Genomic DNA, 25,246 nt, shown 5'->3' with positions numbered 1-25,246 from the left:
GCGTGTAACCTCCCAGGATGCCAGCACAAGCCAGGAGGGACACGGGTCCAGTAAACATGTGGTAGGTCGCAGTTGTCCACGCAATCTGTCCAAATCCTCGATGACAACCAAGTCAAACTCCTCCCAAAAAGTTTCTCAAGACTCGCCACTGGCGTCTCGACTGGGCCACTGAAGGGGACCAAATCCTTCCAGATTTGAGCGACTTTATCCTGCAGATATTTCCCAAATTCCTCTGCCCTACCCTGTAAAGGGGCCTCCCGCGGCCTCTGAAACAGAAGAGAGCGGGACACCCGAAACAGGGCGGCAGGGCGGTTCTCTGCGGATGCAATGAGAGCAGCACAATATTGGCATTTGGCCGTTCTCAATGCCACTAGGTACGTCCTTAAATGGGCTCGTACCTGTGCTCGGTCAAATTCGGATCGGGAGGATCTCCAACGACTCTCTAGGCATCTCTTGCGGCACTTCATCACCCTTAGCTCCTCGGTAAACCAAGGAGCCAGGGTGGATCGTTGCCGCCGGAGAGGCCGCAAAGGCGCCACCCGGTTCAAGGCCCCGGTAGTCGCATTATTCCACGCGGCCACCAGGTCCTCTACCCGAGGGTGGGTCAGGGCTGCAGGAGGTGGCCCAAGCTCCGTCTGGAACCTATCTGGTTCCATCAGGCGCCTGGGGCGGAACCATCTAGTGTTTTCCGGTTCCGCCTCCCCGCAGCGAGGGGTAGCACCAGGGAAGTCAAGTCGGAGGAGTGAGTGATCTGACCATGACAGAGGAGTGATGTGATCTGACCATGACAGAGGAGTGATGGTTAAATTCACTCCTCCCAGATCACTCAACCACTGGCCAGAGACAAAAACATCCCCCATCACTAAAAGTTTGGGGGTCTCAACCGCCACCGATGCGATCAGCTTGAGGAGCTCAGGCAGGGTCGCTGATGTATGGCGGGGAGCCAGGTATACTATCAGCAGGCCCAACTGCCTCCCAGGACCCCATTTCACAACAAGGGATTCACATCCGGACATCTGTGGCACAGTGGACTCCCTCAGCTCTAAGTCCTCCCGGATAATCACTGCTACCCCACTGCCCCTTCCCCGGGCCCGAGGCTGGTGAAATGCTTGGTAACCTGGTGGGCACATTTCCACGAGGGGTAAACCTCCCTCGTGGCCCAACCAGGTTTCCGTTATTCCCGCGAGGTCCGGATCCCCCTCCAAAATTAGATCATGAATGAGGGGGGGTGGCACGATATTATTTACTTAATTATTCACATTTAACTATAAGGTAATATAATTTTGGGAACAATCATCGTGTCCAAAACATGGTGTCATCAGAAAACTTTGGGTTTTTTAGTAAATTTAAATCAAGAGAGCTGAAGCAAATAGAATAGAATAGAATAGAATAGAATAGAATAGAATAGAATAGAATAGAATAGAATAGAATAGAATAGAATAGAATAGAATAGAATAGAATAGAATAACAGAGTTGGAAAGGGGCCTGGGAGGTTTTCTAGTCCAATCCCCTGTTTAGGCTGGAAACCCTACAATGCTACAGACAATGGTTATCCAACATCTTCTTAAAATCTTCCAGTGTTGGAGCATTCACAACTTCTGGAGGCAGGTTGTTCCACTGATTAATTGTTCTAACTGTCAGGAAAGTTCTCCTTAGTTCTAAGTTGCTTCTTTCCTTGATTAGTTTCCCCTTTGCTTCTTTTCCTACCCTCAGGTGTCTTGGAGAATAGTTTGTTCCCTCTTCTTTGTGGCAGCCCCTGAGATATTGAAACACTACTATCATGTCTCCCCTAGTCCTTCATTTCATTAAACTAGACATACCCAGTTCCTGCAACCGTTCTTCATGTTTCAGCCTCCAGTCCCCTAATCATTTTTGTTGCTCTAGTCTGCAGTCTTTCTAGAGTCTCAACATCTTTTTTACATCATGGCTACCAAAACTGAATGCAGTATTCCAAGTGTGGCCTTACCAAGGCATTATAAAGTGGTATTAACACTTCACGTGATCTTGATTCTATCCCTCTGTTTATGTAGCCTAGAACTGTGTTGGCTTTTTTGGCAGCTGCTACAAATCTTGGGTCAGTTTCTGGAACAGTGGGAGATTGGGTGAAAACAAGCAAATCTGTATCTTGGTAAGATAAAGTTCCTGTATATTGGTAGATCCAAAGTCTGTGAATTAAGAACTTCCTTCCTCTCTAGAGGAACAAATCCATAAAAGTGTCCTTCAATTTGCTACCTGTCAAACTCTTTCACCATCTGACTCTTTTTTTAATGATTATTTAATGATTCTAGCAGGCTGCTAAGTAGGACACTAGCCTTCAGCATCCTCTTTGTTTACAAAATGCTTCTGAAGCTTGGGCATTCTTGGAAGATTCAAATGGAGAATGAATGCAGGCTAGGACATTGTTTGTAAAACAAACATAGGTAAACTGGGATAATACAAATAAAGAGCAGTCTGGAGTCTGGTGGGAGATAACCTTACTTGTTTTCTCAATAAGTGGCTAATTTACAGCAGCCCTTTTGATCCATGTCATCTTCTCAGTATTCCAAAACACAGAACAGGTACAGGTAGTCCTTGACTTACAACAGTCTATTCAATGACCATTCATAATTACAACGGCATTGAAAAAAGGTGACTGTTTTTCATGTTAGAACTGTTGTAGCATCCCCACGGTCACACAGGATCAAAATTCAGATTCTTGGCAACTGACTCATATTTATTACGGCAGTCACTGAGTCCCAGGGCCATGCGATCATCATCTGCAACCTTCTAACAAAGTCAGTGGGGAAGTCAGATTCACTTAACAATCATGTAACTAACGTAACAACTGCAGTGATTCACTTAACAATCCTGTCAAGAAAGGTCAGAAAATGGGGCAAAATTCCAGGGGTAGGCTGCTATGGGTTCACTCAGGTTTGGGAGAACCCGTAGTTAACGTTATGGCCAGTTTGGAGAACTGCCAAATCCCACCCCGCCCACCCCACCCCTCCCAGGAGTCTGCACGCAACCTGTTTTGGATGCAAGGTAAGTGCAGGGGCTTGGAGAGGTGGAAAAATTGGCCTCCTGGAAGTTCTGGAAGGTTTGGGGGCCAGGGGGAGGCAGTTTTCGGCCTTCCAGAGGCTCAAGGAAAGCCTCCAGAGCTTGGGAAAGGCAAACACACACACACACACACCCAACCGTAGTGCAGGAGGCCAACTAGGCCATGCCCACCATGGCCACGCCCATCCAGCAACCAGGCTGAGAGCCCGTTGCTGAAATTTTTGAAGCCCGCCCTGCAAAATTCACTTAACAACTGTCTCGCTTAGCATCAGAAATGTTGGGCTCAATTATGGTGGTAAGTCAAGGACTATCTCCATCCTCACATTGAGCTGCTTAAAGACTGAACTTATCAGAGTCTTTATTCTTGGGCTTCATCATCTGGAAATCCCTCCACATCACCTTGAACAAGTGTATAATCTCCTCCCATTGTTTCACTTTGGGACATGACCTCCCATTCAGGTCTATAATGAAAACACTTCTGTTCACCTTGGCATTTGAATTCCGTGATGTGTTTTGCTTTCTACCTCCTCCCTGATGTTGTTTTACGGATGGTACTTTATGGTTTATATTATACTTAATAGAATAAAATGTTTTTAATGATGTACACCTCCTGGAGATGCTTTGGAGTAACAGATGGTATATAAATATTTAAATAAATTAAACAGGGGTTGGGATGAATTCTGAGAACTATTTTTAAATAATTTGCTTTAATTTGACCCAATGTGAATTTGTGTGATGTGTAAAAAAAACCTAGATGGATATGTAATCTGATCCAGTGACAGAACTGTTCGTTTGTAAAGGGCAATAAAATGTGATAATATTGCAGAAATATTCACACACATCTGTTCAGCTGGCGTGATTATGAACCCCACAGTCTATAAACTTGCAGTAATGGCAAGTAAGCTGCAGTAATACTTGGATTTTAAACTGACCTTGGGAAGGTTTGTAATTAACGACGGCTTAAAATGGAAATTCACCTACCCAAAATAGCATATCCTTTTAACATAACTGTCTTATTTTCCTACATTTGTTACAACATTGTCATTGCATGCTAAACAACATGTACTTTTTTTTTCCTTTTGCCAATCTGCCAAAATGCAGAAGAGTTATTCTGGCAGTTCTTCTATACCATATATTTGAAAGGGGGTGGAATGGTTTTCTTAGAAGACATGTTATTGCTGCACTTTTCTAAATGTAATAAAAATAAAATTTTTAGCAAGTCATCACTTTAAGTAACTGTTAAGATACACTGATAATTTCAAGTAGCGCTGTTGAATGAAGTTTTATTTATCTACCATATTTTTCAGAGCATAAGATGCACCTTTTTGCCCCCACCTAAAAGAGAGTGGAAATGTTGGTGCACCAAATATAGCCATTTTTGGCCTCCTCAAGCCCTGCCCCACACATCCCATTTTTGTGAAAAACGGGGCATTTTTTATCAAAACTGGGTATTTTTGCATTTCCCCACCCCCCAGAAGTGCTCTGCAGGCTTCAGAAGGACTGGGGGAAGGGGAAAATGCCCCAATTTTGGTGAAAAATGGGGGCGTTTTTGCCTTACTCCAGCCCTGCTGAAGCCTGCCTAGTGCTCCTAGGGGCTGGGGAGGACAAAAACTTTTTTTTCTTACTTACCTCTTCCAAATCTTGGTGTGTCTTGTACACTGGTGCATCTTATAGTCCAAAAAATGTGATATTTATTTATGACCCCAAGAACAACATATAGTTCTGCATATACTGGTAGTTTTAACTGACTTTTCCCATTTATATCATATATTGGCATGAACTCACTAAAGTAAAGGTAAAGGTTCCCTTTGCACATATGTGCTAGTCATTCCTGACTCAGGGGGCGGTGCTCATCTCCGTTTCAAAGCCAAAGAGCCAGCGCTGTCCGAAGATGTCTCCGTGGTCATGTGGCTGGAATGATTAAATGCCAAAGGTGCATGGAACGCTGTTACCTTCCCACCAAAGGTAATCCCTATTTTTCTACTTGCATTTTTACATGCTTTTAAACTGCTAGGTTGGCAGAAGCTGGGACAAGTAACGGGAACTCACTCCCTTATATGGTGCTAGAGATTTGAACCGCCGAACTGCTGACCTTTCTGATCGACAAGCTCAGCATCTTAGCCACTGAGTTATCGCGTCCCTCACTGAACTGACTAAGAAACCATCCAAACCTGGTACATAAAACAGAAGTTCTGTTTGGTCTTTCTCTGCAACTTTCAATGATGGTACTTGTCTTATTTATCACTTTCTTCTTTTGTCACATACAGTTTTTACAGAAAATCAGGCAGAAAACAATTTAAGCTTTATCCCTAAATACAAACAGCCAAGGAGACGATGTTCCAATCAAGCCAGAAATGATACCGGAAGCATTGTTGGCTGATTTATGCAGAAAAATGTAAATGAGGCCCATTTACAGTCTCTGTTTCTAGTCAAGCCATAGACATTCAGGGCTTTTCATTTGCTTTCCCTTCTTTCTCTCTCTCCCCCCTCCCACTGTTGCCATAGCAATCTTGTAGACTTTCACCCTACCGAAAATGCTGCTTTTGCAAGTGGTTTTCAGATAATATATTAAGAAAGAGGAAAAAATAATTGGTCTCCGTATCCACAAAAGATGTGACAATACAATTTCTCATGTGGGGCGATGCCTTGTGTAATTTGATTATTTAGGCTTGATGAAGCAAAGGTGACTGCACCAGAATATAAAATACATTTTGGCCCTGTTTCATGATGGTATGGGCATGCAAGGTGGTTTTTTTTTAGCAACCACTAAAATATTCATCAGCATGGACCAACTAATTTGAAATTAAAGTAACCTGAAGCACATATGTAGTCATTCGTAAAGCAGAAACCCTCAATCTCCTCACATTCTGTATATCACAGTAGGTTTTTTTTTTTTTACCACGCTGAAAGAAGATCCTTCTTTCATAAGAACATAGCATGTCAATGCACGGAAGTCGAATCATTGCTTTGCAGTGCTCCCCTTTTCCTTTCATGGTACGATTATTTTTCCTTCCCCCTCTTTAAAAAAATCAATGATAGAATTAGTATAATACACCAAACCAAATCATTTCATATTTCTCTTCAAAATATACCAAGCTGTCTAAGACAGGGACTGATTTCAGAAGAAAAAAATGTATTCATGAACCGGGGGAGGGGGAGAGGATGGTTTTGTGTGTAACCTGTCTCCCGAGCACATCCTACGCATGCGCAGGTGAAGCTTTACTCACTCTCATGCCGCTTACATGGCCCAATTCTTAAAAGGCCATAGACCAGTACCAGTCCACGGCCTGTAGGTTGAAGAGCCATGTTCTAAGACATGCAAATAACTATCCTGTTATCATAGGAGAAGCATTGGTATAAGCCAGTAGTGGGATTCAGCCAGTTTGCACCACTTCGGGAGAACTGGTTGTTAACTTTCTGAGCAGTTTGGTGAACTGGTTGTTGGAAGAAATCATTAAAGTAGAGAACCGGTTGTTAAATTATTTGAATCCTATCACTGGTATAAGCATTAGAAAAAAAGCTCATGAGCTGCCACAGGAGAACAATGATCCCTAAGATATTCCATTGCGGGGAACATAAATTAAATCTAAGATCTAACCTTATATATATAGGGTTTAAGGTGAACCAAGATTTTAATTTAAATCTGCAAGGGGGTGGTTGTGGGTGAAAGTGAACACTTTCTATAACACCAAGACGCATAGAACATAGAAGGGGCATTGGGACAACAGAAAATATGTATGGATTTGGGAACTTACAGAATATTGCTCTTAGGATGGACATGTCACAGCATGAAATGGACATATATTGGGGCCAAAAAAACTTAACCACAAGGAGTCCATGTAAAGCCTGTGATGTATAATTATTGCAAATAAATAAATAAGTCAATTTCATTAAAGATTATTATCAATGTATTTTTAATCTCAACCCAGGGTTTAATATAGGATCTTCCTCTCCTATACCCATCACATTAAAAAGGTATGACATTGTCCTTTAATAATCCAACTTTTCAGGAAAATTGAAGATTGTTTTTATCCTGGAAAAGTTTAAAATAATGTTAGTATCCAATTCATGTAAATCATTAGATGGCATTAAGAATGATTTAAGTTTCTTTGTAAACCTAAACCTGTAAACCACCTAAAGTCACCTTGTTGTGAGATGGGCAGGAAATAAATTAAATAAACAAATAAACAAAATAAATACTTGCTGAGTCAAGTAATTTTCCATTTCACTTCTACAGTAATAAAAAAGCTAATAATTATATATAACTACCACCAGGCTACCAGTCATAGTCTGATCATAGCAAAAATTAAAAAATATTTAATTTAATCTAAATGTTTCAGCTCATGTATTCTTCTGGATCTTAGATTAAATTTTAGAATTCATTGGTGTAAGTTTCCTACGCGAAAAGTCTACAAGACTTTTTTAAATGTACAGTAGAAATGAAATGGCCTGTGTCACTTTCTCTCAAGCAAAAGTTCAACTAACACACAATGCTTAAATTATTTGGGGTTAATCTTTGGTCATGTTTTGATCTCTGAAACAGTATCACTTTCATAAACAAGACTCCAGTGACCCCTTTGGGGGTCACTCAAAATGTAAGCCAACTCTTAAAGTTAGACCTTCTCAGTAACATTTCCATCCAGATTTTCATGAAACATTCAGTCTATAGCATATATATTGTTCAGAGAAACACAGACCTGGAATTATCTTTTTTATTATTATTAATATATCTCAATGGCTCAGAACACTGACCTACTCTCTAAATACTCCCACATACTTTGGCCTCACTTATTTCATTCCTTTTGTGTGCCTTGCCAGCTGAGCATTTTTTTATGCATTCCGTTTTCTCAAAATCTATCTTGTTTTATTATAATTATCCTTCTTTCTGGTACCTTACAATAATATGGATCATACAACAGCATAAAAAAACCAAAACCTATTGTATTATGTTTTCTATGTATCGAATAGAAAGTATTCGATACACAGAAGTATCAAGCCAAATTATTACCAAATAAAGCTATATTATTTGTGTTCCAAGCTAAAGAAATTCACTTTCAAGAAGAAGACATTTACACCAGTACAGATTGTCAATAAACCTGCTTATTAATCCAAGCACTGAAAGAGTGCCTTGCCACATAACAATGGACAACATATTTATTTCCAAAATTTTGCTTACTGAAAAACTTTTGGTGATGATGATAGACCCCTTCAAACTGAACACAAATATAATTTCAGAATGACTGTGTCATGTAGGAATCTTGAAAAATATGAAAGTAACTTTTAATGACTATAATATATTTATTTATTTATTTATTTGATTTGATTTCTAGACCACCCCCTCTCCCCGAAGGGACATAAATTAAATAAAGAACGTTAAATGAGTTCAACAGGGCTAAACGTGTTTTGCTACTGATTTTCATTTGTATTCAGTATCCAATACATCTTGCTGAAGAGACCAATAGTCAACCAGGAATGGTGGATTTCAGTTGCCCTGATACTGTTTTCCCATTGTAGCAATGTCCTGGTGAAACCTTTCACCATGTTTGTCACTGACTGCATATAGATTTTCTGGAAAAAAAGAGTCCAAGTGTGAATGCAGAAAATGAATCTTCAGTGACATGCCGGACTTCATGATGCTGAATGTTGTAAGAAGTTTGTCAACTAGTTGGCCATAGTTTGGTGAATCCTGAATGCAATGGATGCTAGATGGAAAGCAGAAAACATGGAGTTGGCAGGTGAACTCTGCTCACTCAACCTGTTGCTCTCAATGTTTTCATGGCAATATTTTTCATGTGGTTTGCTATTGCATTCTTCCTAGGATAAAGAGAGAGTGGCTGCCCTAAGGCCACCCAGTTGGCTTCAGGTTTCAGATTTTTAGCTTTCTGATTTTAATCACCCAATCAAACTGGTTCTCATGGAATTTATACATGGTGGCTCAGTGGCTAAGATGCTGACTTTGTCAATCAGAAGGGTCAGCAGTTCAGCAATTCAAATCCCTAGTGCCACATAATGGAGTAAGCTCCCGTTACTTGTCCCAGCTTCTGCCAACCTAGCAGTTCGAAAGGACATAAAAAATTCAAGTAGAAAAATAGGGACCACTTTTGATGGGAAGGTAATAGTGTCCCATGCACCTTTGGCATTTAGTCATACTGGCCACATGACCATGGAGACATCTTCGGAGAGCACTGGCTCTTTGGCTTTGAAACTGAGATGAGCACAGCCCCCTAGAATAGGGAACAACTAGCACATATGTGCGAGAGGAACCTTTATCTTTAATCAAATTCTCTTATGTTACAAATTTAAAAAAAAGAAAGAGAGAGAAAATATTTAGGATTAAAATCCCTTTAAAAATAAAACAATAATTGTCACCTTAAAATATCTAAAGCCAGGGATAAATAAAACTCCCTATAAAGTAATTCATGAGATTAAAAGAGAAAATTAAATCACATCTTTAAGTTTGCAACTTTCAACACTTTGGGACCATAGCAGGGCTTCAATCTAATGCCAAAACAATAATAAAGAAAGCATTAGGCAAAGCTTTCTGGGAAAGTCATTCCAAAACCCAGGTGCCGTCAGTGAGAATGCTCTTTCTTGGTAGCCCCCAGCTGACTACTATTTTGTGGTAAAGTTAGATCTCATAACAAGAGAACAAACTGGACAGGCAAAGGTCATAATCTTCCCTCCTATGGCATCCTGCATTCTCATTTAAACTATGGTAATTGCTTATACCTTTGCATCTATATTTAAACAGAAGAACATTCAAGGTTTGCATGTGCCATTCTCTCCTTTTGTCCTCTTCTATAACGATGCATCTCCGCTTTATTTCAGCAATGCTTAAGAAGCAGCTTTAAAGCTCACTTGGAAATAAAGCTGTCTGTTCATTAAGACCTTCTGCCAAATAAGCGAACATAAGAATTCCTGCCTTGAATAGACTATTTCCCAGAGCAGACCAGTGAATTTAGCAATAAATGGCCCGAGCTCACTAACTTCACTCACTCGACAAAAACCTGACGCTATATTCCCACTAAGTGGAAAGAAGATAGAGTACATTTATCTCTTTCTTTCAAGCTGCAAGAACGCCTGTCTTTAATCTAACCTATTACCGGTGGTTTTACTAGAGCTGGGATGGCGAAACTATGGCATGAGTGCCACAGGTAACAGGCGGAGCCATTTGTCAGGGCATGCGAGGCGTTGCCCTGTCAGCTGGCCAGCGCGCATACGTGCGCTGGACAGCTGAGTTCAGCCTTTTTTAAAGCCATTTTTCACCCTCCCAAGGCTCCAGAGGCTTTATAGGAGCCTGGGGAGGGCGAAAAGAGCCTCACCCCCCAGAGGCCCGCCGGAGGCTTCAGGAGCTTCCCTGAAGTCTACTGAATGCAAAAAAATGGCCCTATGGACAAACAAGAAGTTCAGGAACGGACTTCCGGTTTGCTCATAGGGTCAGTTTAAGCCCTCCATAGCCTTCAGGGGCCTTCAGGAGGATTCCCTGAAGCCTCCAGAGGGCTTAAACTGACCCTCTGAGCAAACCCGAAGTCACTTCCGGTTTGCTTGTATGGTCCTTATTAGTCCTCCTGAGGCTTCAGGGAAGCCTCCAGAGGGCCTCTGGGTGGAGTTGGGAGGCTGTTTTCGCCCTTCCCAGGCTCCTATAAAGCCTCTGGAGCCTGGGGAGGGTGAAAAAAGCATGGGAAAATGGGGGGGGGGGAACGCCTCTCATGCGCACATGCACACTGGGAGGAATCTCATGTTGCATTATCGGTGCGGCATGCCCGTGCACAACCCCCCTGCACTCCCCCCATGGCACGTGAGCCAAAAAAGGTTCACCATCGCTGTACTAGAGCAGGTGGGGGCTCTAGTATCAGAAGATGCAGTCCTCCACAACCTCTTCTTACCTATAACATTTCCTCCTTACATTTAACAAGTATGCAGTTCATACATTTTAGGATATCACATAAATAATTTATGCAAGTATCGTAGGAAAAAATACAATGAGGAGAAAAAAATCCATAGATGCTTCAGATGCATAAGAAAAACACTAGACACATTCCTGAAAATTACCTGGAACTCCTAAAGTTCTGTAGAAAACCTGGTTTGCAAACAGCATTCATGGAGAGAGAGAAAAAAAACCTTGCAGATATAGATCTCACTTATATGTTTGAAAACGGCTATAGATTGAGCCAAGGCAACTATTCTAATTATATCAATTCATTCAGTACCACTGAAATGCAAAGAACTATTCCATGGTGGTTATGCAGTGCCCTCGCCCCCAAGATACTTAGAATTCCACATATTAGACGATAAACACTTCAATAGTCCCATTGACACCAGGGTATGTCAATAATTCAGTGTATTAGTTGGATGCAAATACTACACAATAAGGTTTTGCAGGGAAGGGGGAAGGGGGGGTGTTGCTAACTGTAATTGGGAATGCCAGAGCAAATGGGGCTCTATCTTTTGACTGAGCCCATTGTTGAACTCCAGCCTGAACCCCCGACCTCTTACTTTGCAGGCACACAATAGGCTTTGATATGAGATGGTGGGAAACGGGCTTAGAAGCTCATTTCACATTCAGCTGCAATTCATCAGCTTGGCTGGGACTTCTAGCAGCTTTAATGACCACTGCAATGGATGGTTAAATCAATTTGTGATGGTGACAGCATGGCTGGCCTCTAGACTGTAACAATCCAGGATTACAACCGGCAGAAAGGGCCCTCTTATTCAGATGTGCCTGGTTTCTCCTCAGCATTGAGTGGGAAGAACAGCAGGACAAAGTCTTTCACAGAGTAAGTTCTATGGAATGTATACATTCACTACAGTTGACTACACATTGCCACAGACACTTTGGGAAATGCTAAAGAGCATTTGAATAAAGCATTGTTAAAAAGATAGAGAGATATAGCTACAGTTAGCTGTAGAACTAGAGCAACAGATACAGTAAAGCTTATAGCAATATTTATAGATATAGATAGATATGAAATCTTTTGGGGGAGACTGGCTGACACAGAAGGAAAATGTCTTTCTGGACTGAGTGGGTGGTCTCTATTCTTGACCCTCTTATTCTCCCAGCAATAATATGAGGAAGCCAGCAACAGAAAGTAATGGAAAAAAAATATTCACTTTTCACAGAACCAATTGGACAAGGAAGCATTGCTCCCTCTTCTGTTTCTGGAGAAAAAGAACAATTTATTTACAAAATGATGCATTTTAAAAGTTATCACTGCTGTTTATGTTGTGATTAGTGAGTGTTAAGAATAAAGAGTTCATATGGACTGTATCACAAATTGTTTGTTCTCTCCAGCAAATTCAAGATTACTGTTGGTTTTGACATGCATACATATATACCCATGAGACTATTACCTTTCAGGCTAAACAATGTCTTTTCAAACTCTAAAAAAGAAGGAAGGGAGGGAGGTGGGATATTTTAAAAGGAAGTCAAATAAAATATGGTGCTAAACAATTTGCTATGATATGACTCTCTATATCTTACTATTATTACAAATCATTCTTGTTTTCACAGAATCCATATGCTGATTCATACATTGCCTTTTCTGATTCTCACCTTTCCCTTTTGTGGGATTTCAGTAATTTTATCTAACCACAGCTTTTTCTATCTTTTTTTTTTTTTTTTCAAGGCATTTAAAATTCCTTCATACATATTTCATTGTCAATTCGCCCAAGCCACCTCCACGTATTTCCTTTGTACAAATTGCTCATTTTGTTTTCAAACCTTATTTATTCATGGTTAATATCTTTGTTTTCTCATGCACACATCTTAATTAAGCTCTTCTCACTGACATTAACAAGAAGTGTTAGATACTTGTTCTAACTACAGCGGTTTCCACCAAGGTCCTCTGTTCCGGCGGGAACAGAGGTTTAATCCAAGAAAGGAACTGAGTTACTTGGCATTAAATTCACAGATTTTCTTGATAAACATTTAAACTGAAGAGCGGGGATAGAGAATTAATAGATACAGAACATCTCTGTCCCCAGCAAACTAAAATTCATAGGGTTATAAATGCATGTAACATAGATGTGTGTGTGGGTAAGATTATCACTCCTGCTGTCAAGCAAAACCAAGCATGTAATAGTGATTGTCATACCATGTGCATGAATCACACAAGTGGCAAGAAAATAGGGGCAGTCAGGCATAATACAGGTTATGTAGACAGTAAACACAAGGTCAATCAAAATGGACTCAAATGTCTATATACCAATGCACAGAGTATGAGGAATAAACAGGGAGAATTAGAAATTCAAGTAAAAGAGGGCAGATATGATATTATTGCCATTACAGAAACTTGGTGGGATGAAACTGACAAATGGAACATACAGCTAGAAGGATTTAAATTATTTAAAAGAAATAGACCAAATAAAAGAGGAGGTGGAGTTGCACTATATATAAGAAATAACTACGTCTCTACAGAAATAGAGCACAACAATAATGAGAACTATCTTGAATGCATTTGGGTCAATATTAAAGGTTGTGGGGGAAATGACATTGCCATAGGTCTATACTATAGGCCACCCAACCAAGCAGAGGAAGAAGATGAACTTTTTGCTAGTCAGCTAACTAAGGTATGTAGGAAGCACACCACAATAGTAATGGGAGATTTTAACTACCCTGACATCAACTGGGAAACAAACTCTGCACCAAGTGGAAGATCCAACAGGTTCCTAACAAACCTAGCAGACAACTTTGTTTTCCAAAAAGTAGAGAAGGAAACAAGGGGATCAGCCATACTGGACTTAATTCTCACTAACAGAGAGGAAATGATACAAGGTGTTGAAGCCATAGGAACCCTGGGGGCAAGTGACCATGCAATATTGGAATTCAACATTATCCAAACACAAGTAGTAGAACAAAGTCAAACTAGAGTCATGGACTTTAAGAAAGCTAATTTCAATAAACTTAGAGAGAGCTTGGGAAAAATTCCATGGATGAGAATCCTCGAGGGGAAAACAACTCAAGAAGCTTGGGAAATTTTGAAAAATGAGATTAGAAAAGCCCAGTCTAACACAATACCAATGAAGAAGAAAAACAACAGCTCCCAAAAGAAACCAGCATGGCTGCATAAACAACTATCTGACAAACTGAAAGACAAAAAAAGTAAGTATAAAAAGTGGAAGGAGGGGGACATAACTAAGGCAGAATATCAGCAAATAGCCCGAGCCTGTAAAGATGAAGTGAGGAAAGCTAAGGCTCACAATGAAGAAAGGCTTGCCACAAAAGTAAAAATTAACAAAAAAAAGCTTCTTCCAACATGTTAAAAACAAGAAAAAAGTTAAGGAAACAATTGGTCCATTGCTAGGAGAAAGTGGCAAGAAGGTGACAAGCAACAGGGAGAAAGCAGAACTATTTAACTCATGTTTTGCATCTGTCTTTACACAAAGGGATAAAACAGTCCAACCTATCAAAAGCAGCACCACAAAATTAGGAACACAAATTGAAATAGGGAAGAAAATGGTAAGTGAGCACCTGTCTACCCTAGACGAGTTCAAATCACCAGGACCGGATGGATTACACCCCAGAGTTCTGAAGGAACTAGCAGACGAGATCTCAGAACCACTGAATTATATCTTTCAGAGATCCTGGAACACCGGGGAACTACCAGAGGACTGGAAAAGAGCTGATGTGGTTCCCATCTTCAAAAAAGGGAAAAAATTAGATCCAGGAAACTACAGACCTATCAGCCTGACCTCAATACCAGGAAAGATTCTGGAAAAAATAATCAAGCAACGAATTTGCGAACACCTAGAAGCAAACAAAGTAATAGCCAAAAGCCAACATGGATTTGTCAAAAACAGATCATGCCAGACTAATCTTATTGCATTCTTTGATAATGTGACAAAATTAGTGGACCAGAGGAATGCCGTTGATATAGTTTACTTGGACTTCAGTAAGGCTTTTGATAAGGTAGACCATAACCTACTACTAGATAAAGTAGAAGAATGTGGGCTAGACAGCATCACCACCAGATGGATTGGTAACTGGCTGACCAACCGCACTCAACGTGTAGTTCTCAATGGAACTGCATCTACATGGAGGGAAGTATGCAGTGGAGTACCCCAAGGCTCTGTTTTAGGCCCAGTACTCTTCAACATCTTCATCAATGATTTGGATGAGGGAATAAATGGGGAACTCATCAAATTTGCAGATGATACCAAGCTGGCAGGAATAGCCAACACTCCAGAAGATAGGCTTAAGATACAGAAGGATCTTGACAAACTTGAACATTGGGCACTATCTAATAAAATGAAATTCAATGGTGAAAAGAGTAAGGTTCTACATTTAGGCAACAAAAACGGAATGCACAGGTACAGTATAGGTGATACCTTACTCAGTATTAGTAACTGTGAAAGGGATCTTGGAGTCCTAGTGGACAACCATTTAAATATGAGCCAGCAGTGTGCAGCAGCTGCCAAAAAAGCCAACACAGTTCTAGGCTGCATCAACAGAGGGATAGAATCAAGATCACGTGAAGTGTTAATACCACTTTATAATGCCTTGGTAAGGCCACACTTGGAATACTGCATTCAGTTCTGGTCGCCACGATGTAAAAAATATGTGGAGACTCTAGAAAGAGTGCAGAGAAGAGCAACAAAGATGATTAGGGGACTGGAGACTAAAACATATGAAGAACGGTTGCAGGAACTGGGTATGTTTAGCTTAAGAGAAAGAAGGACTAGGGGAGACATGATAGCATTGTTCCAATATCTCAGAGGTTGCCACAAAGAAGAGGGAGTCAAACTATTCTCCAAAGCACCTGAGGGTAGAACAAGAAGCAATGGGTGGAAACTAATCAAGGAGAGAAGCAACTTAGAACTGAGGAGAAATTTCCTGACAGTGAAAACAATTAATCAGTGGAACAGATTGCCTCCAGAAGTTGTGAATGCCCCAACACTGGAAGTCTTTAAGAAGATGTTGGATAGCTATTTGTCTGAAACAGTATAGGGTTTCCTGCCTAGGCAGGGGGTTGGACTAGAAGACCTCCAAGGTCCCTTCCAACTCTACTATTGTATTGTATTGTATTGTAAAGGGTCTGACAGCTCCCTATGAAAGGGCTGCTGTCAGACTCAACCTTCGCTGGATTGTTCTCACTTGTTGTATTTAATAAAGAGCTGCTGTTACCGTTAAGCCTATGTGTGCCTATCCATTACCCAATCTAACAAGAAGCATACATTTTTGTTAAGCAGATACTCACTAATCACCATTACCATTCATTCTTGCATCTTCAGTCACTTTTCCTATATTTGATCATTTAACAAGAAAGGGCACAATAACAATGTGCTAGTTTGGGCACATTTGGGCTCGCATGACATAAGTCTATAAGCAAAACTCTGTTTTACATCAAGCACATTCATATTATCAGTTCAAACTAGGAAACATAAAGACTATGTTGTAAGCCAATGTATTTAGCCTGTGTTACATCAATTCAGAGGTATAAGAACCAGGGGTGGGTAGCTGCCGGCATTATTGTCAGTTTGGTGCACAAAAAATGTTTGCAGTCCGTGCACAGGCACATTTGCACTTAAAAAGGTCTGTGCATGTGCACAACATTAGAAAAGGGGGGGAAATTACATTTTTGCAATGAAGATTGTTCTGCGCACTCGTAGAACCGAAAATCAAGATGGCGCTCCCACCGATAAAACCGGTTCAGGGGCGTGGCAGGCCAAGTTACTACCTACCCAGCCGAACCAGTCCAAACTGGAAGGAACCCACCTCTGATAAGAACTCAAAACACTTTGTTCTGATGTCATAATGAATTGAATTATGCATTTTAGAAAGTCATAATTTCATTAAGCTACAGTCCTAATACATTCTTACTGGGAATGAATACAGCACCACAAATTTCTGTCTTTGGATCATATTCTTGAAATATAATTCAGTTACTTCCTAAATTTATTGTTTTGAAATAAGACCTAGTACATTATTCACTTCCCCACTATGTAGGTTTCAAGAAGATTCTAACTAAGATTGTCCTGCTTATCAACAGATACATTTTCTATAATAAATCTTCTCTCCCCATTCTTACAGAATTTAACGTCTTATTTATATAATTGAAATACCCTATTTTTTGAATATGCATTTCTACAGTTTTTCACTCTCAGTGCCTGCTGGTTGTCCTAGCCCGGATAAAAAGGAACAGGCTCAAACCTAACCCTGAAAACCAGTCAGAAGCTTGGTCTAGAACTAGTGGTGTAAACGGTTATATTATATTCATAAAACTCCTATGTAAGCTTGGGTGAAATTCAAAGTGCTAGTTTGTGCCTATATATATCTCTTGCAAGGTAAAGACCCTGGCTATCAGAGGGACCATCTCTCTCTCTCTCTCTCTCTCTCTCTCTCTCTCTCTCTCTCTCTCTCTCTCTCTCTCTCTCTCTCTCTCTCTCTCTCTCTCTCTCTCTCTCTCTCTCTCTCTCTCTCTCTCTCTCTCTCTCTTAAGATATTGTAGTGGTTTTAATTGTATAATGCCCAGAATCAAGGTTGCGTTGAAGATATTTTTTAATTCACATTTTGAAAGGGATGGCAATCTGCAGATTGGCACAAAGGATACTCAACTATTGACCCAACTTAGAAATGCAGAAAACAAACCTTAGACTAACAGTCTCTGCAAGTTCTAGTCTTAATTATAATTTGTGTGTGTGTGTATCCCTGTAATATTAGCACTCTTATATAAAAATACTCAAAGATATTTTGATCTCACTAAAATGTACACTGTAAAGCCTTAGGAAATGGAAGGGGTTAGCATGTGCACTAAAACCTGCCTGCCTTTTCATTATCCTTCTGGTGTCAGTATTCTGTTGCCAAAGGCAAAGCTGCAAATGCAAATTTCCCCACTGCCAACCTTTGCTACAAAATCCAAATAGACAGAATGCAAAGCCAGCCACGTTAATTTGCATGTAAGATCATTCTTTCTCCTTTCTTAGAATATTTTTTTCTATATTGCTTTCCCAGAGAATCACATCTTGATCTCGACCATTGATATTTTGATTGTGTTCAGAGATTCAGTCACTTGACTCGTGAGTCAATGGACATTAGTTTTCAAGATTGTAGGTTAAAAGCCATTTCTCTGAGTTCTTGAAAGCTCTTAAAAGCTTGACTCATCAATGTTGTCTTTTGCTGACTTCTTTTTTTATTGCCTTTAATTTTCCCAGAATCAGAATATTCTCTAATTTGGGATTCCACTTCCGGTTTCTGAGGACGACGGACATGATGTCCGCCGTTCGCCATCCTGGTGGACTCCCCCTGACTCAGGGGGGGCACAGGGTGCCTTGCAGGGGCATCCTGCCGAAGGGGCGGCTTGCTGGAGCCCCCTGGAGCAGCGGCGGCCACAAGGGGGGGGGGCTGCCAGCTTTCCCCTAGGAGGCATTAGGGGGCGTGCAATGCCACGCACGCCTTCGTCCTGAGGAGATCGGAAGAAACGTTCGACATGAAGGGAACAGCTGAAATGCGGTGAGGGGGTAGTTCCCCCGGGGTCTTTTTCTTGCTTTTCTGAACAATAACTAAATAAGGATTAGCAGTTTCTCTAAGACTCTTTGATCTTGGTAAAGTGTTAAGATTGGAGAGGGGGGTTTTTCTCCCTCCCCTCTCGGAAAAGCGGCTTCACACAATCTCATTCTCGGAGGAGAGAGAGAGAATTGGAAAAAACTCTTTTGATATTCACTTCTTTCAAGCAATGGGATAATGACTCTTTAGAACAATTGCGAAAGAAAGAATGTGAGCTGACTTTATAAACTATGACTGGAAACTTTTTGAATGGTTGCTTTCTGATCTCCTGGGAGGGCTGAGCCAAAATGGCATTTCTTCCCCCTTTTCTACTGCCGTTACAAATGAACTGTCGCTTTTGAAAAATCTTCTGGGTTGGAATTACTATACCCCAATAAACTCTAGAGGCATCTCTTCATATAACCTTCCTTGGATTGGGAAAAATCGACTTCAACTGGTGGGGAGCTGTATTGAAAGACTAATATCCCATATTGGACTTTGCCTGCCTGTGGATCTCGCCCAGCGGTGCACTTCTACAGACGCCATTTTTCTTGTCTAGACCTATAACTTTCTCTGAGTTTCGCAATGCCTGCAAAGAAGCCCCCCCCAAAAAAACCAGCGTCGGCTCCAACATCTCTGTTTCAAGCCCTGTCCACCAACAAACACAATTATCTTCTTTTTTACAACCTAAAGCTTCTGAGGGGGAACAGCAGTCTCAAGAAATTTTCCATCAAATGTTCCAGGCGCTTATAAAGGGACAGGATGAAATTAAAAAGCCGTTGGTGGATTTAAAGGAACAACTCAGAGAGAATCAACAACAGACTTCACAAAATAGACAGAAAATAGACGCCCTGGAGGAGGGTGCTGTGGGGATGGGAGAAGAGGTGAAGGCATTACAAAAAAAAAAAAAATACTGGAATTGAAACCTACATGGAAAAAATGGAATTTGAAAGGATGTCTTTCTTTCTTAGATTTCAAAATATACCTGAAGCGGAGAGTGAAGACTTAAGGGAGACTATGATAACAATGTTAGCAGACTATGTTAAAAGAGATAAACAGCAGCTAGGGTGGGATATTGACCTGATATATAGAATTAATTCAGCATATGCCAGAATACACAATGTTCCAAGGGAAGTTCATGTTAATTTTTTTTAGAAAGACCACAAGAGATGAGATTCTAGGAGTTCAAAAAGGGGAACCTTTAAGATATAAGGATAAAGAAATAACCATTTTAAAACAGATACCAAAAAGAATAAGAGATAAGAGGAAGAAATTCTTCTTTTTAACTAAAAAATTGTATGGAAAAAATATCTGGTTTAGGTGGCTAATTGCAGAAGGCTTGTTGATTTTCTGAGAGAGTGAGAATTAATACAGTGGTGGAGGCAGAAGCCTTCATAGAAAAACACAAGACTCTTCTAGACGGAACAAGAGACAGTGCACAAGATATGAAAGTGGGAGGAGCCATGGCTCAGCCAACAGACAGGGGAGAGGAGGCAGCAATGAGACTCAGGTCACAGAAATAAATTAAAGGTACATTGCAATTGTTAATACAATGCACTGGTTAGAACCTAGCTACTTGTGGGATCGTATCCTGCCCCATACATCCCTGCGACCAATTCGCTCGCACAGAGAGGGACTCCTCCAGGTGCCGTCCACCAGACAATGTCGGGGGGCGGCGTCTAGGAGTAGAGCCTTCTCTGTTGCGGGCCCAGCCCTGTGGAATGACCTTCCCCCGGATATTAGGACTACCTCTGACCTCCACGCCTTCCGGATAAAGCTCAAGACGCACCTATTTCAAGTAGCTGGCCTGGCTCAACCATAGTTCGTTCATACTGCTCCTGACGGGTTTTTTAATTTTTGTGACTTTTAGACTTTTATTAGGGGATTTTAAACTATGTTTTAACTGTCTTTTCTTATCTTCATACCTCCTCCATGTACACGTGTTCGTTTATTCTGTGTGTGTATTGTCCATATTGTTTTTATGTGTTTTATTGTACGCCGCCCCGAGTCCTTCGGGAGAGGGTGAGGCTAAGAAATAAATTTATTATTATTATTTATTAGAAGTGATATAAAGTATGATTGAAGATGTTAAAGAATTTGAGGTAAACCTAAACTGCTAATATGTATGTAATAATGATATTTTGATATATATAAAATAAGCGAGAGATGTAAAATCCCGGGGAAGCACCACCTTCTGTATGATGTAGCTGTCAAAAATTTTCTCCATACCTATGTACCCTTTTCCCCAAAATATTTGTAAAAACCAATAAAACTTTTTTTTAAAAAAAGAATATTCTCTAATTTGATTTTGCATGTAATATTTAAAGATTTGTAAAGTGAAATCTCCACTGCCACCTGGATCCCTTACAACTGTACCCCAATCACACTACCAGCACATTTTTATTTGGTTCTTCTTGTTTTCTTCAAAAACAAAACCATTACTTAAATATATGTATTTTTATTCCAATATTCTCTCCATAAAGGACAACAGGTGAAGATGGTCTTGAAATTGTGTCAGAAAACCTTGTCTCTGTAGAAGTTGTATAAGCTATGACTTGACCTGATGTACCCCGTAATGAACTGGGCACACATGTTCTGAAAAGTGGCTATGGATAAGGATCACAGTAACAAGTATCATTTCCCCCACAGAGCCTCTGGACTGGCAACAAGGAAGCCAAGCTGAATTCCCTGCAGAGGCTAAAGATGCTTTAATGTATGTGGCTCTGAAAGCATAATTAGAAAACAGCAGCATCTGGAATAAAATAAAATGTTGCCAAAAATAAAGGTGTGAGAGAGTACTTAATAGTAGCCCTAACTAAATGCAGGTTAGTGATGCTATTAAGGCCTGCCTTGTGGCACTAAGGGCAGTGAAGAATCTATATTTTTCTGCCTTTGTTGTGTGTCCCCAGATGTGGCTCTGTTTATCAATGCCCTTTTGGGTAGAGGGGACTTGGGGTTGCACCTATAGGACTGTGCAGAAGATGTTGTAGAGCATTTTTTGGACAAAATTGCTCAAATTTGGTCCCAGTTAGACACTGGTTTTGGTAGAGATTTTACAGAGGTACCTCAGGCTGTATTCCAGCCATGTTATCTGGGAAGACTTTGAACCTATTGGATCTGAGAATATGGGCAGGGTCCTCATGAGTGTGAGCTCAGTGACCAGACTGACATCCTTCCTAACTTTCCAAGTCTCCCTAGGACTTTGACATATGGGTTGGGTTTTGGTGGCAGCAAATTATTTGAGAGAAGGGATGGCTCCTCCTCTCTTTAAAGAGATATTGGTTTGCCCCCTTTCTCAATAAGTCAGTGGTAGAACAATTGTACTAGACAATTTTCATTCAATATTCCCTAAAAGAGTGGAGTAAGCAATGTTGTTGATATCTTATGTTGGTGCTTAGAGGCTGTGGGGATTTGGATGGGGTCCATACTTCAGTGTAATCCTGAGTGGTATTTGGTTTAGGAACCACCTGGTTCATGAAATCTATTATCTTTAGATCAGCACATATTATACCTCTGCTCTGTGAGTTATGTTGGTTACCAGTTTGCTTCCAGATTCACATCAGGGTGGTATTATTAATGACCTATAAAGTCCTATGTGGCATGGATTTTGGTTATTTGAGGAACCACCTCTTCCCAATGACATCTATGCTGTCAGGGTTCCAAGTAACACCCCAATCAATAAAGACTCCAAGGCCAGCAGTACCTGAAAATTCCATTTTATTAGAGATATCATATTGGGAAACCTGGGGAAACCCAAATCTTAAAGCTCCCGGGTTCCCCGTCCAAAGGAAAGTTGAAGGCTCTCAGAGAAAAGAATGTTGTTATGGCTAAATACTTCTACCAATTCCATGCAAAAACCTCTCCCAGTTTCCCATAGATTAAGTGTGGTAGCCCTCAAGATCCAAAAGAAAAGATGGCCTCCAGGGCTGACTTATGCATCCCATTAGATTCAGTAGGGGGAGCAAGTTATGGGTCCTGTCCACAAAGAAATGTCATCTGATGGGCCCCAAGAAGAGAGTCATTTCTGCCATGACACTATCTTTGCAAAACCCATCCCTTCTGAAGTCAGATTGGCACTGATCTTCCTGAAGGGACTAAAAACATAGCTTTGCTTTGGGGATTCTGGGTAATACAGAGCCTGCAAAATTGCTGAATTGCTAGGGAAATCTAGAGTAGTTTCCTGCAAATTATGGGATGTTTTAATGTATTTATTGTTTTTATTTATTATAATTTGGGGAATATTTTGTTGTATTATTTTGTGTTTTTAACTTTACACATTACTCAGTCATGCATGTGAAATGGGCAGCTATCTTATTTGCCAAATAAATAGAATGCCGTAAATTACATACATGCATTCTGAGGTCTATTGCAAATCAAGTCAAGGCATTTATGGGATGATGTCACTATGCACATTGGTCATTGATTCTCATTTTGCTCCCCTGTGGATGCCCTTGCAAAGCAAAAGTCTTCCTGAAGGCTGCACACAGGCAATGTAACAGCTAAACCATCTCTACATTTCTGTACTGTCGGTTTCATTTAACTAAATGTGCAAAGAACTGCAGTCTTCTTTGCACACAGATTTGACTTAAGTAATTGGAATTACTTGCTAATAAGACTCCTGGGTAGCTGGTAGTTATGTCATTCTAATGGTTAAAAACAACACAGAATCTTGCAGCACCTTGAAGACTTACATTTGATTAACTACAAGACCTTAGGGACTGGCAAAAATGCCACTCTTGGGGCATTGGAATTATGATAACCAAGAATTATTGGTTCATCTTTTATCTAGTGCAAAGTAATAGACATTCATATATCTATAAACTGTTAATCTTTAAACAAGATAGTGAGGATTCAAGAGGCACTCTTGCACTCAAGGATTTGGAGCAGTCCAGTCAGATTTGGTTGTTGTTGTTGTTTTCCTTTTGAGTGACAGACTGCAAAAAAAAATCTCAATAAGTGTTTTTCAAATACTTCTCCCATTATCAGAAGTCATTTGCCAATTGGAATTGGAGAAAGCACAGGTTTGGTGTACAACTTCAAATCTTCAGATTCCAGTTATTAAGGAACTGATGAAGAGATAATATATCCCACTTTACTGAAGCAAGTCATTACCATTTTTCATTAACTATTGTTTATTCTCACAACTAGTTATAAATGAATGTCAAGGAATAGGAGGGAAGAGAGGGAGTGAACTCAAGGGAATGAAAATAACAAGAAAATAACAAGATCCAGCCTGCTGACCTACTAGCACTAAAGCATTTATTCACATCACTATTTGGAAGTGAGTCTGGCATATACCCCAGGAAATGTCACAAACTAAACGCTGCTAAGAAAACAAGGCACAATCAAATCCTTTTGATATGTGAATCGAATGACTGGTTTATTAATACCTGAAGAAAAAATATTTCATTGAAATCCAAGTCACAGCTTCAAAATGTAAATTGCAGAGAAAAACCTGCCCCTCACACATATGCTTCTTTTAAGAATATCGCAAAATCAACATACCACCTCATCCTTATATATTATCCAGACATCTAGAGGAAATCAGATTGGAGGAGGCTAGTCTACATGGCCAAAAGAAAAAAAGGAAAGAAAGCAAAAAGGGGAAAAAAACTTTATTTGCAGAAGACAGAGCTACAGTTAATCCTTGAGAGTAGACCCAAAAATGTAGGAAAAATAGATTAGAGGAACTACTTGGTTTCCATGGCAACTGTACTAGTCGAGAATACAGAGCAAAAGGTGAGATGATCTGAAGTTAAGGCAGTTTCTCTGTATTAACACTGTTGAGCTTCCATATTTAATAGTAAGGCAAACAATCTTACTAAATAAATATTTGTTTAACAAAATGTGTTTGTTTATTAAATAAATAAAGTATTTCCACAGTGAATCTGCTGCTGAGGCATAAATATGAACTGAACATGGATTAAGAATACACTGTTTGATACACCGCTATCTCAAAAGCATATAATACACAAGGGATGTCAACCATGTGAAGAGATTCAGGGAACAGATCAGAAGGCTCTACTGAAAGGAATGATATTTCATAAGAGGACCAGTGCAGGCACCAGGAAAAACATCAGAATAAATGTTTCATAAGGTAGGGATGGAAGGAAAGAAAAGAAACATATAGATTGCAGAAAGCTGCAATTTGTTGATGTATCTCATAAAATTCTTGGACATGGTACCAAGTGCCCCCGATAACAATGAGTATCACTGTTAAATGTTTCATCCATAATCTGGTAGTTTCAATGGCCAGATTGCGGTATTTCATTATTTTTTTCATACAGGACCTACAACAAACTTGAAGTCCGAAGAGCCACCATCTTATGTGACCTCACATTCATACCCAACTGCCAATCAGACAAAAAACTGATCCCCACATGCTTCCAACTAAAATTCCATTCTAAAACCTCAGCCACCAAAAGGATCCTGAAAAGAACTGAATTAGCCCTAATCAGAAACGAACTCCACAGGAAAAGATTCCTACTAGACCAAACCAACCGGGACCTACTCACTCTTCACCTCAAACTCAGCAACAAAATCAACACAGCACTCTGGGACAAATCCAAACAACTAGCCCTCTGGAGAGCTGAAACAGAAACGTCCTACAAGACACACACACACACACACACACACACACACACACACACACCAACAAACTCCACAGACTAGAAAAACAACAGAAGCCCAACCCCCCTCCACAGCAACTCATGAAACAAACAGTACACA

This window comes from Natrix helvetica, assembly GCF_964273705.1.
Source record: "Natrix helvetica genome assembly, chromosome: 2".
Classification (NCBI taxonomy): domain Eukaryota; kingdom Metazoa; phylum Chordata; class Lepidosauria; order Squamata; family Natricidae; genus Natrix; species Natrix helvetica.
Note: the sequence above shows the minus strand (reverse complement) of the source record.